Source organism: Apodemus sylvaticus, chromosome 9 (assembly GCF_947179515.1).
Source record: "Apodemus sylvaticus chromosome 9, mApoSyl1.1, whole genome shotgun sequence".
NCBI classification, from domain to species: domain Eukaryota; kingdom Metazoa; phylum Chordata; class Mammalia; order Rodentia; family Muridae; genus Apodemus; species Apodemus sylvaticus.
This window is the reverse complement of record NC_067480.1, coordinates 73,184,907-73,196,133: the sequence shown is the minus strand read 5'-3', so window position 1 is coordinate 73,196,133 and position 11,227 is coordinate 73,184,907. Positions and strand designations below refer to the sequence as shown.

General features: G+C 43.5%; 1 long non-coding RNA gene across 1 annotated transcript; it reads left to right on the top strand.

The window, feature by feature from the left end:
* The first annotated feature begins 1,276 nt into the window (after nt 1-1,276).
* Nucleotides 1,277-10,991, top strand: LOC127692467 (uncharacterized). Its single transcript, XR_007979471.1, has 3 exons — nt 1,277-1,335; nt 9,891-10,261; nt 10,416-10,991. It is a non-coding gene; the product is annotated as an uncharacterized LOC127692467 (long non-coding RNA).
* Nucleotides 10,992-11,227: the final 236 nt, after the last annotated feature.

The window sequence follows — 11,227 nt, the reverse complement described above, 5'->3', positions numbered from 1 at the left end:
ATTTAAATATATCTTGCAACTGGAGCCATGGGTCCCTCTGTGTGTACTCTTTGGTTAGTGGTTTAGTGCCTGGGAGCTCAGGGAGGTCTGGTTGGTTGATATTGTTGTTCCTCCTATGGGGATGCAAATCCCTACAGCAATTTCAGACCTTTCTCTAATTCCTCCATTGGGGACCCTGTGCTCAGGGCAATGGTGGGCCGGGAGCATCCGCCTCTGTATTTGTCAGGCTCTGGCAGAGCCTCTCAGGGGATAGCTATATCTGGCTCCTGTCAGCAAACACTTCTTGGCATCCACATGGTCTCATAGAAGCAGGGTGAGAGGGGATGGGATAGAGGGGTTTCAGAGAGGAAACCAGGAAGGGGGATAAAAATATCTAATAAAAAAATTAAAAATACATTGTGCACTTGATCACATATTGAATATTCTCTGACACTTCTTTGTTCAAACAACTGGACTTCATTCCTCATTTCTTGAGTGTGAGCTGAACTTAGTGACTTCATCCTGATAGGCATAAAAAAATGTGCCAGTGTATGTCCACTGAGACTTGGACACGGTGGCGTGGGCCTTCTTCCTCATCACTATGCCTTGGGACAATTGCTCACTAACATTGTGAGAAGGTTCAAGGGATGTTATGAAGTTCATGTGTCTTGGCCCATTTTGGTTTGGGGGGGGTTAATTCTTTTTTATTGAATATAATCTTCATTTACAATTCAAATGCTAAAACCTTTTCCGGTCCCCCCCCCATCCCACCCTCACCCCCCACCCCCACCAAAACTCCCAACCCCTCCTCCCACCCCCGACCTCCAAGTATATGCCCCCTCCACCTGACCCACTCCCACCCCCCTCTCAATTTCCCTTTGTTGGGGCATCTACTGAGCTTTCACAGGACCAAGGATCTCTCCTCCCACTGATGCCTGACAAGGCCTTCCTCTGCCACACTTTTGACTGATACCATGTGTACCCCTTAGTTAATGGTTCAGCCCCTGGGAGTCCTGGGGCATTTGGGTGATCTTGGCCCATTTTGTCTTGCTATAACAAAATCTCCAAGACCGAACACACTACAAAGGTAAAGGTCTGCCTAGCTTATGGTTCTGGAGATTCTAGCCTGTGCTCAGCTTGTGTGAGGACCTTTTGACAGATGGCATCCAATAGTCGAAACACATTCAAAAGAGATCACATAACGAGACAGGAAGCAAGACACTGAGAAGGGGACACACTCACCCTCACAGGAACCAACCCAGACCCAAGAGGGCTGCATTAGCACCACCCAGGTGGCATCCACCATGACCAAGCTACTTCCCTCAAAAAAGAGGTTTTAAACACTTCTGAAAAGAGGTAAGCAGCTGTCTATTCATCCTCAATTTCTCTTAAGGTCTTTTTAATTATTTATAATTAAAAAAGCACTTTATTGTGAAGAACTTGTGATTGAAAATCACAATGAGATCAACTCAAACAAGATGAACCAGACCTAAGGCTGCACAGTGTGGGCACACGTCTTTGGATTTCATGCTCTCACTGCCAATACATTGTTATGCATTTCTCCACCACACAAACAGATCCATGACAGAGTTAAAAACTGAAACAATCATCATTCTATCCCCCTTCATGACTTATGGGTCCTTCACAAAATACTACCCAACTTGATGTCTTTTCTACACGTTGTACTGGCTTCTCATTCAGAGGTGAATGGAAAATGAAAATCAGGTGTACACATGGTTCCAGCCGAAAGTGTGGCAGAGGAAGGCCTTGTTGGGCATCAGTAGGAGGAGTGGTCCTTGGTCAGGTAAAGGCTCAACAGAGGCCCCAACAAAGGAAAACTGAGGGGGGGGAGGTGGCAGTGTGTCAGGTGGAGGGGCATATATGTGGAGGCAGGGGGAGGGAGGAGGGGTTGGGGGTCTTTGGGGAGGGGGGAAATTGGGAAAGGTTTTAACATTGGCAATGTAAATGAAGACAATATTCAATAAAAAAGAAAAAAGAAAGAAATCCCCCCCAAAAAAAGAAAGAAAAGAAAATCAGGTGTACATAGAAAAGGGAATAAGACTATTCATCTCTAAAACCTGAAATCAGAAAATTAGCAAGAAAATGCATGGACTTGCAATCTGTAATTTTAAGCAAGACCACACAATCTAATAATTTTTATTTTTTATTAGATATATTCTTTATTTACATTTCAAATGTTGTCCCCTTTTCTGGTCCCCCCTGAATATCCCCTAACCCATCTCCCCACCCCCAGCTCACCAATCCACCCACTCCTGCTTCCCTGTCCTGGCATTCCCCTATACAGGGATATCTAGCTTTCTCAGGACCAAGGGCCTCTCCTCCCTTTGATGTCCAACAAGGCCATCCTCTGCTGCATATGCATCTGGAGCCATGGGTACCTCCATGTGTACTTTTTGGTTGGTGGTTTAGTCCCTGAGAGCACTGGAGGTACTGGGTGGTTCAAATTGTTGTTCCTCCTATGGTGCTGCAAACTCCTTCAGCTCCTTGGGTCCTTTCTCTAGCTCCTCCATTAGGGACCTTGTAATCAGTTCAATGGTTGGCTGAGAGTGTCACCCTCTATATTTGTCATGCACTGGTAGAGCCTCCCAGGTTGACAGCTGTATCAGGCTCCTGTGGGCAAGCATTTGTTGGCATCCACAATACTGTCTGGGCTTTGTAACTGTATAAGGGATGGATCCCTGGAGGGGAAGTCTCTGGATGGTCTTTCCCTCAGTCTCAGCTCCACATTTTGTCTCTGTATCTTCTCCTGTGGGTATTTTGTTCCCCCTTCTAAGAAGGACCAGATAATCCATACTTAGATCTTCCTTCTTCTTGAGCTTCATTTGTTCTGTGAATTGTATCTTGGGTATTCCAGGCTTCTGGGTGTGTTCTTTTGTAATTGGGTTACCTCACTTAAGATGATATTTTCCAATTCCACCCATTTGCCTAAGAATTTCATGAATTCATTGTTTTTCATAGCTGAGTAGTATTCCACTGTGTAAATATACCACATTTTCTGTATCCATTCCTCCATTGAGGGACATCTGGGTTCTTTCCAGCTTCTGCCTATTATAAATAGGGCTGCTATGAACATAGTGGAGCATGTGTCCTTATTGCATGCTGGTGAATCCTCTGGGTATATGCCCAGGAGTGGTATAGCAGGGTCCTCCAATAGCATCATGCCCAGTTTTCTGAGGAACCACCAGACTGATTTCCAGAGTGGTTGTACCAGCTTGCAATCCCACCAGCCCTGGAGAAGTGTTCCTCTTTCTCCACATCCTCGCCAGAACCTGCTGTCTCATGAGTTTTTTATCTTAGCCATTCTGACTGGTGTGAAGTGAAATCTCAGGGCTGTTTTGAGTTGCATTTTCCTGATTACTAAGGATGTTGAACATTTCTTAAGGTGCATTTCAGCCATTTGATATTCCTCAGGTAAAAATTCTTTGTTTAACTCTGTACCCCATGTTTAATAGGGTTATTTGGCTCTCTGGAGTCTACCTTCTTGAGTTCTTTATATATACTGGATATTAGCTCTCTGTCGGATGTAGAGTTCGTAAAGATCTTTTCCCAATTTGTTGGTTGCCATTTTGACCTATTGACAGTGTCCTTTGCCTGACAGAAACTTTGTAATTTTATCAGGTCCCATTTGTCAGTTCTTGATCTTAGAGCATAAGCTATTGGTGTTCTGTACAGGAAATTTTCCCCTGTGTCCATGTGCTCAAGGATCTTCCCCCAATTTCTTTTCTATTAGTTTCAGTGTGTCTGGTTTTATGTACAGGTCCTTGATTCACTTGGACTTGAGCTTAGTACAAGGAGATAAGAATAGATTGATTTGCATTTTTTCTGCATGCTAGCCGCCAGTTGAACCAGCACCATTTGTTGAAAAGGCTATCTTTTTTCCACTGGATGATTTTAGCTCCTTTGTCAAAGATCAAGTGACAATAGGTGTGTGGGCTTATTTCTGGGTCTTCTATTCTATTCCATTGATCTACCTGCCTGTCATTGTACAAATACCATGCAGTTTTTAACACTATTGCTCTGTAGTACTGCTTGAGGTCCAGAATACTGATTCCCCCAGAAGTTCTTTTACTGTTGAGAAGATTTTTAAAGCTATTCTGAGTTTTTTGTTTTTCCAGATGAATTTGAGAATTGCTCTTTCTAACTCTATGAAGAATTGAGTTGGAATTTTGATTGGGATTGCACTGAATCTGTAGATTGCTTTTGGCAAAATAGCCATTTTTACTATAGTAATCCTGCCAATCCACAAGCATGGGAGATCTTTCCATCTTCTGAGGTCTTCTTTGATTTCTTTCTTAAAAGATTTGAAGTTCTTGTCATACAGATCTTTCACTTGTTTGGGTTAGAGTCACAACAAGATACTTTATATTATTTGTGACTATTGTTAAAGGTGTCATTTCCCTAATTTCTTTTTCAGCCTGTTTATCCTTTGAGAATAGGAAGGATACTGATTTGTTTGGGTTAATTTTATATGTGGCCACTTTGCTAAAGTTGTTTATCAGCTGTAGGAGTTCTCTGATGGAGTTTTTTGGGTCCCTTAAGTAAACTATCATACTATCTGCAAATAGTGATAGTTTGACTTCTTCCTTTCCAATTTGTATCCCTGTGGGCTCCTTTTGTTGTCTAATTGCTCTAGCTAGAACTTCAAGAACTATATTGAATAAATATGGAGAGAGAGGACAGCCTTGTCTAGTCCCTGATTTTAGTGGGATTGCTTCAAGTTTTTCTCCATTTAGTTAGATGGTGGCTACTGATTTGCTGTATATTGCTTTTGCTATGTTTAGGTATAGGCCTTGAATTCCTGATCTTTCCAAGACTTTTAACGTGAAAGGTTGATAAATTGTGTTAAATGCTTTTTCAGCATCTAATGAAATGACCTTATGGGCTTTTTTCTTTGAGTTTGTTTATGTAGTGGATTGCATTGATGGATTTCTGTATATTGAACCATCCCTGCATTCCTGATATGAAGCCTACTTGATCGTGGTGGATGATCATTTTGATGTGTTCTTGGATTCAGTTGGCAAGAATTTTATTGGGTATTTTTGCATCAATATTCATAAGGGAAAATGGTCTGAAGTTCTCTTTCTTTATTGGATCTTTATGTGGTTTTGGTATCAGCAAAATTGTGGCTTCATAGAATGAGTTGGGTAGTGTCCCTTCTGTTTCTATTTTGTGGAATAGTTTGAAAAGTATCGATGTTAGGTCTTCTTTGAAGGTCTGAGAGAATTCTGCACCAAAACCCTCTGGTCCTATGTTTTGTTTTGTTTTGTTTTGTTTTGTTTTGTTTTGTTTTGTTTTGTTTTGTTTTAGGTTGGAAGACTTTCAATGACTGCATCTATTTTTTTTAGGGGTTATAGGCCTGTTTAGATGGTCTATCTGATCCTGATTTAACTTTGGTATTTGATATCTGTCTAGGAAATAGTCCATTTCATCCAGATTTTCCTGTTGTGTTGAGTATAGGCTTTGATAGTAAGATCTGATGATTTTTTGAATTTCCTCAGTTTCTGTTGTTATATCTCCCTTTTCATTTCTAATTTTGTTAATTTGGATAATCTCTCTGTGCCCTCTTGTTAATCTAGCTAAGGGTTTATCTATCTTGTTGATTTTCTCAAAAAACCAGCTCCTGGATTGGTTGATTCTTTGTATGGTTCTTTTTGTTTCTACTTGGTTGATTTCAGCCCTGAGTTTGATGATTCCATGCCATCTACTCCTCCTGGGTGTATTTGCTTCTTTTTGTTCTAGAGCTTTCAGGTGTGCTGTTAGGCCACCAGTGAATGCTCTCTCCAGCTTCTTTTTGGAGGCTTCTACCTGTTGACCCATGTTCTCCTGTATTTCTTTAAGAGAGTTCTTTAAGTCCTTCTTGAAGTCTTCTATCAGAATCATTAGATGTGATTTTTAAATCCTACTCTTGCTTTTCTGCTGTGTTGGGGGTATCCGGGACTTACTTCCATGGGAGAACTGGGTTCTGATGTTGCCAAGTAGCCTTGGTTTCTGTTGGTATGGTTCTTGCACTTGCCTTTCGCCATCTGGTTATCTCTGGTGCTAGTTGGTCTTGCTGTCTCTGGCTGGAGCTTATCCTTCCTGTGGACCTGTAAGCCTGTGTCTGTACTCCTGGGAGACCAACTCTCTTCTGGCAGGGTCTGTGCACAGAAGGCTGTGGAGCTCCCTGGTTCCATGTTGCAAATGGTGATTGGAAGGCTTCTGTCCCAGCTGCTCTACTGTTCATATGCCCTGTGACCTCCTAGCTGTTCCCCTCCAGAGAGAGATTGGAGAGAAAGTGGAGCTCTCACCTCAGCTCAGAAGAGAAGATGCTGCTAGGAGAACACTCTCTCTTGGCGGGCTGTCCATAGAAGCTAATAATTTTTAATAATTGCATTATTGATTGATTTCTTCTATTCTCGTGCAATCAAATGTGAGATAAAAATAAATATATTTTGGAAAAATAGGACATGAAATTAGGATTGAGATGAGTTTGGGTTGCCTAGGGAGGGTTAGAGGGGAGTGGCTACATGTATAAAATTTTCAAAAAATAAATTAAAAATATTATTTACATTTTCAAAAGGAAAGGATTTGTTCTGAGATGGGCATGATGGTAAACCTTTGAGATCCTAGCACTCAAGATGGAGGACTAAGGCTGGAGGTCTGAGAGTTGGAGGCTAGTCTGGACTTTATAGTGAGTCCTCATCTCAGGAGAAATTAATCCAGTGGGGGTGATTTGATTAAGAGCACTTAATACTCTATCCGAGGGCCTATGCTCTGGCCCAGCACCCAGTCCAGCTGTTTACAACTACCTTAACTCCATCTCCCAGGGCCTGACCTTTGGGACAATATGAATGGATTCCATGATGACACCACAGGCTCAAGCCAGTACTTTTATATCACTGGTACCACACAAGCTGTACATTAGCCAGGATAATGTTCTAATGTGTAAAATAGAACAAGTTTAAGGGATAAACCAAGAACATTTGGGTTACACCTGGTTGTTGAAGGAATATAAGACAGAGAGAAACAAGGATGGAAACTTCTACACTCAGCCCAGGTTCCTGAGTGCAAAGAATGGAAGGAGATTGTAGCCAAGTGTCATGTGGTTGCTGTGTGAACCGACACACACTTGAGTTGCAAGAGCATAGTATGATACTCTGAAAGTCAGAGCACTGGGTCCTGGGGTCTAAAATCAGGGTTCTGGTGGCATCTGTAACCTTTAGAAGCTGAGGAAAGAGTCTTTTGGCTTCCATCTTCCTTGGCTTGTGGTTTTTCATTTGTCTCCAGAAAGAGGATAGTGTGGGGGTGAGGAGGCTCAGTGCAAAGGCATTTGCAGCCAAGCCTGACCTCCTGAGTTCAATCTCCAGGTCCCACATTGTAGAGAAAACTGTCTCCAGAAATGGCAGGGTAGTATCTATCTATCTATCTATCTATCTATCCATCTATCTATTATCTCTCCTTCTCTCCACTTAGCCTCTGATTCCTCCTTTCTCTTCTTCTCTCTTTCCCTTTTTCCCCATCTCCCTCTCTCTCATCTCCCCTTTCTTTTCTCCCTGTCTCTCTTCTCCGTCCTTTCTCTCCTCTCTATTTCTGTGCTCTCCCCTCCTATTTCTCTCATCAAACAATGACCCTGTGGTAACATTGGAACATCTATCTAACATCCTCTTCTCAAAGTCCTTAACCAAGCCCCATCTGCAAGGCCCCTTTTCCATGGAAGAGAAAATGCTCAGGCTCTGTCAATGACACAGGAATGTGGAGAGTCAGGAGCCATGTCTTACTCTACCCACCCCAGGTGAGGTCTTCATTATGAGGAATCACTGGAGCCAGTAGACCCTACACATCTCATAACCTAGATGACTGGGGCTGTCCAACGTGGACTAAAGAGATGCTGGAGGGACAGGAAGGGGGAAAGTGGGGAAGTGAGTAATTCTAACAAAATTGCCTACACAAGCCAAAGCCCTTTATAACTTTCCCAGCAGTGGAGAAAGCATGAGACATGCTTCATTAGTGAAGTCAACTGCGATGAACAGAGCCCCTGAGCAGTCACCCTGAGTGGGGGAGAACCTGGAGGACCCCAGTGAAGAGCTCCACTGAAGCCCCATAGAAACTGGCCATGTCTCTCTAGTGCTCTGAGTCCTTTCTTGGCTCCCTTGTGAGGACATTTGAGCCCGGTAGAGCCTAAGACCCTGCATAGGCATAATTTAGTCTAGTGTCTTATTCAGGATCTCCATTGCTGTGACCAACACCATAACCAAAGGCATCACAGGAAGAAGATGCTTTATTTCCCCTTACAACTCCTAGGTCACACTCCATCACTGAGGAAAATCGGGGCAGGAACCTGCAGGCAGGAGTTGGTGCAGAGCCATAGAGGAGTACAGCTGCCAGGCTTGCTCAGCCAACCTTCGTGCAGTGCAGGACTAGGCGCCCTCAGCCAGCTTTCCATGCAATCCAAAACCACCAACTCAAAGTGGACATGGCTCTCCCACATCAGTCATTAATTAAGAAAATGCCCCCTCAGAGTTGTCTGCAGGCAGTCCCAGGAGGCGTTTTCTTAACTAAGTTTCCTCTTCCCAGACAACTCTAGTTGGTGTCAAGGTGACAAAAAAAAAAAAAAAAAAATCCAAGATATCTGCCATCTTGCCTCATTGCCACATATACCTGCCCAAGTCTGAGAACACTGGTGTATTCTGGGAACTCCTGGCCTGGCACAATACCCTGGCGGCTGCACCCAGCTCCTCTGTCTACTGCTATCAGCTCACAGCTTCCCCTTTGCTCTTCACCGAAGAGCTGCAAAAAAACACAGACCCAAATTATAGTCCTTATTTAAAGATCACAGAAACATGGAACTCCACAGACCCTGAGGGGGTACAAGCCTCTCTGGGACTCTCAGGTTCCCAGGTTCCCAAAGGAGCGGGGCTGTGACTCTCATGCCCCCAGGCTCCAAGCTGAGTGGCGCTGAGGCTCAAGTTAGTCGAGTTAGTCGATCGCAACTATGGTGGCAAGTCAAAATGACAGGATAGAATCGGCCTGGAGACACAGTGCTGGGGCTGCCTGGAAGGACATTTTCAGAGAGGGTTAACTGAGCAGGGAAGACGCACTCTGAATGTAGGTGATGGCGTCTCACAGGCTGGGGCTCCAGACTCAATAAAAAGTAGAAAACAAACACCCAGAAAGAAGAAGTGAAAGTCACAGGGGCCTTGAGAAGGGAGTTTCAGGGGGAGAGGAACAAGGTTTGAAGTCCCTTGTATATGTGTATGAACTGTCAAACCATTGTTTAACTGGGAACAATGGAAACAGTGGGCAGAGAGCCAGCATTCCCTTCTCTCTCTCTCTCTCTCTCTCTCTCTCTCTCTCTCTCTCTCTCTCTCTCTCTCTCTCTCTCTCTCTCTCTCTCTCTCTGTCTCAACTGTAAACACAATGTGGACCAAGTTCCTCAAAAGTTCTTGTCAGGTAACTTGCTTTTGTGAGGTATTAATTAATTAATCACAACAAAAAGAGAAGTCATTGAATTATTACTGAGACACACACAAAATTCCTCTTCTGCCAAAAACACAGCCTCGGGAGCCCCTTGCCTAAACCCCTAAGATGGGCTTGGTACCATTTCCCAGTATGCTTTATAATATGCCATTCTGTATTCAACAGGTTATTTTTGTACAAACATTTATATAAAATTGTGAACTGTCAATTCACAACTGTGACTTCAAGTCAGGACTTGCCAATGTAAAAAGCACATTCATTGTGTATACAGATAGCATTTTTTTTTACTTAAGAAATGTTTCAAATGCAGAAATGTACTTAGTTTTATTACACATTAAAAGTTATAATCTTTGTCTTCAAATTTTCATAAATAAAAGTTAGTTTTGCCTTCCATTAACATCTTAATGACTTATCTGAAACATGCTCACCTGCAGACCTTTGTGTCCTGGGAAGTGACCTAGGATGTTCCTTGAGCCTCAGGAAGTAAGCAGTCAACAACCCACAAGGCTCAGGAAGGCCCTGAAGCTTGCAAGATTGGCAAGGCCCCTCACCAACTTACATAATCAGGAATTATTGCTGAGGAGGGAACACTCTCCAATAATCTGGGCCACACCCTCTGTTGGAGACCTACAGCCTTTAATCTGGACTACACCCTCTGCTGGAGATATATAAGGACATTGGAAGAAGGAAGATTCTCTCTCACTCTTCCTTGCCTGCTTGCCCCATGGGACTGAGAAACTGCTAGATCCTTGGACTTCCATCCGCAGCTGCTACTGACCATTGTTGGGGAGTTGGACTATAGACTGTAAGTCATCAACAAATTCCCTAACTATATAAGACTATCCATACATTCTGTGACTCTAGAGAACCCAAACTAATACACCATTCTTTCCCGGAGCTGGACCATTTCTTTTGAACTGAGCTATTGAGTAAGTGTACCCTCTACTCTTCCTCCGCAGATTTCTGCAAAAGCTTCAGGCTGAGCAGCCAGCAAGTTCCCCAAATGCCTGCCTTCTCTGCCTCACCAGATGCAGAAGCAGCAGCAGCAAGAGGAGCTTCTGTGCCCCTCCCCCACCTTCACATCAGCACAAGCAGATTCAGAAGAGGATGTGGAGTTACAGAGGCTGCAGAAGATAAGAATCTATCATCGTCATCATCTTGACACCCGCAAACTGGGGCCCCAGAGCCGGAGAAGAAAGAAGTCCCAGCTTGTGGGAAGTGAATCTTAAAGAATTCCGAGTTGATTCTTCTGTGTGTGTGGGAAGGTTGTAACTAAATTCAACTTTATTCAACTTTCACCTTTCATACCCAGCCCCATCCAGTCACCAAGACATGTGACTTGGTGTCCAAGACTAGACACTAACCCTTAGGATTTGCTTTGCTTTTAAGATTTTTTTTTTTTGACATGGTGTCTCATTATGTTGCCCTGCCTGCCCTAGAACTTGCTACATAGACCAACCTGCCTCCAACTCACAGAGAGCCACCTGCCTCTGCCTCCTGGTGTTGAGATTAAAGGTGTGTGCTACCACACCTGGTCCTAGATTTAATATTGTCTTTAATTGTATGTATGTGTCCATGCATGTGCATGTGTGCATGCGCGCACACATGTGTGTGTGTGTGTGTGTGTGTGTGTGTGCAGTGCCCAGGGAGGCCAGAAGAGGGCATCATCTTTCCTGTTGCTGAAATTACAGATGGCTATGAGCCACTCAGCAAGGGTGGGTGCTGGGGCCATCTGTATTTATTTATTTGTTTGTTTGTGTGTGTGTGTGTG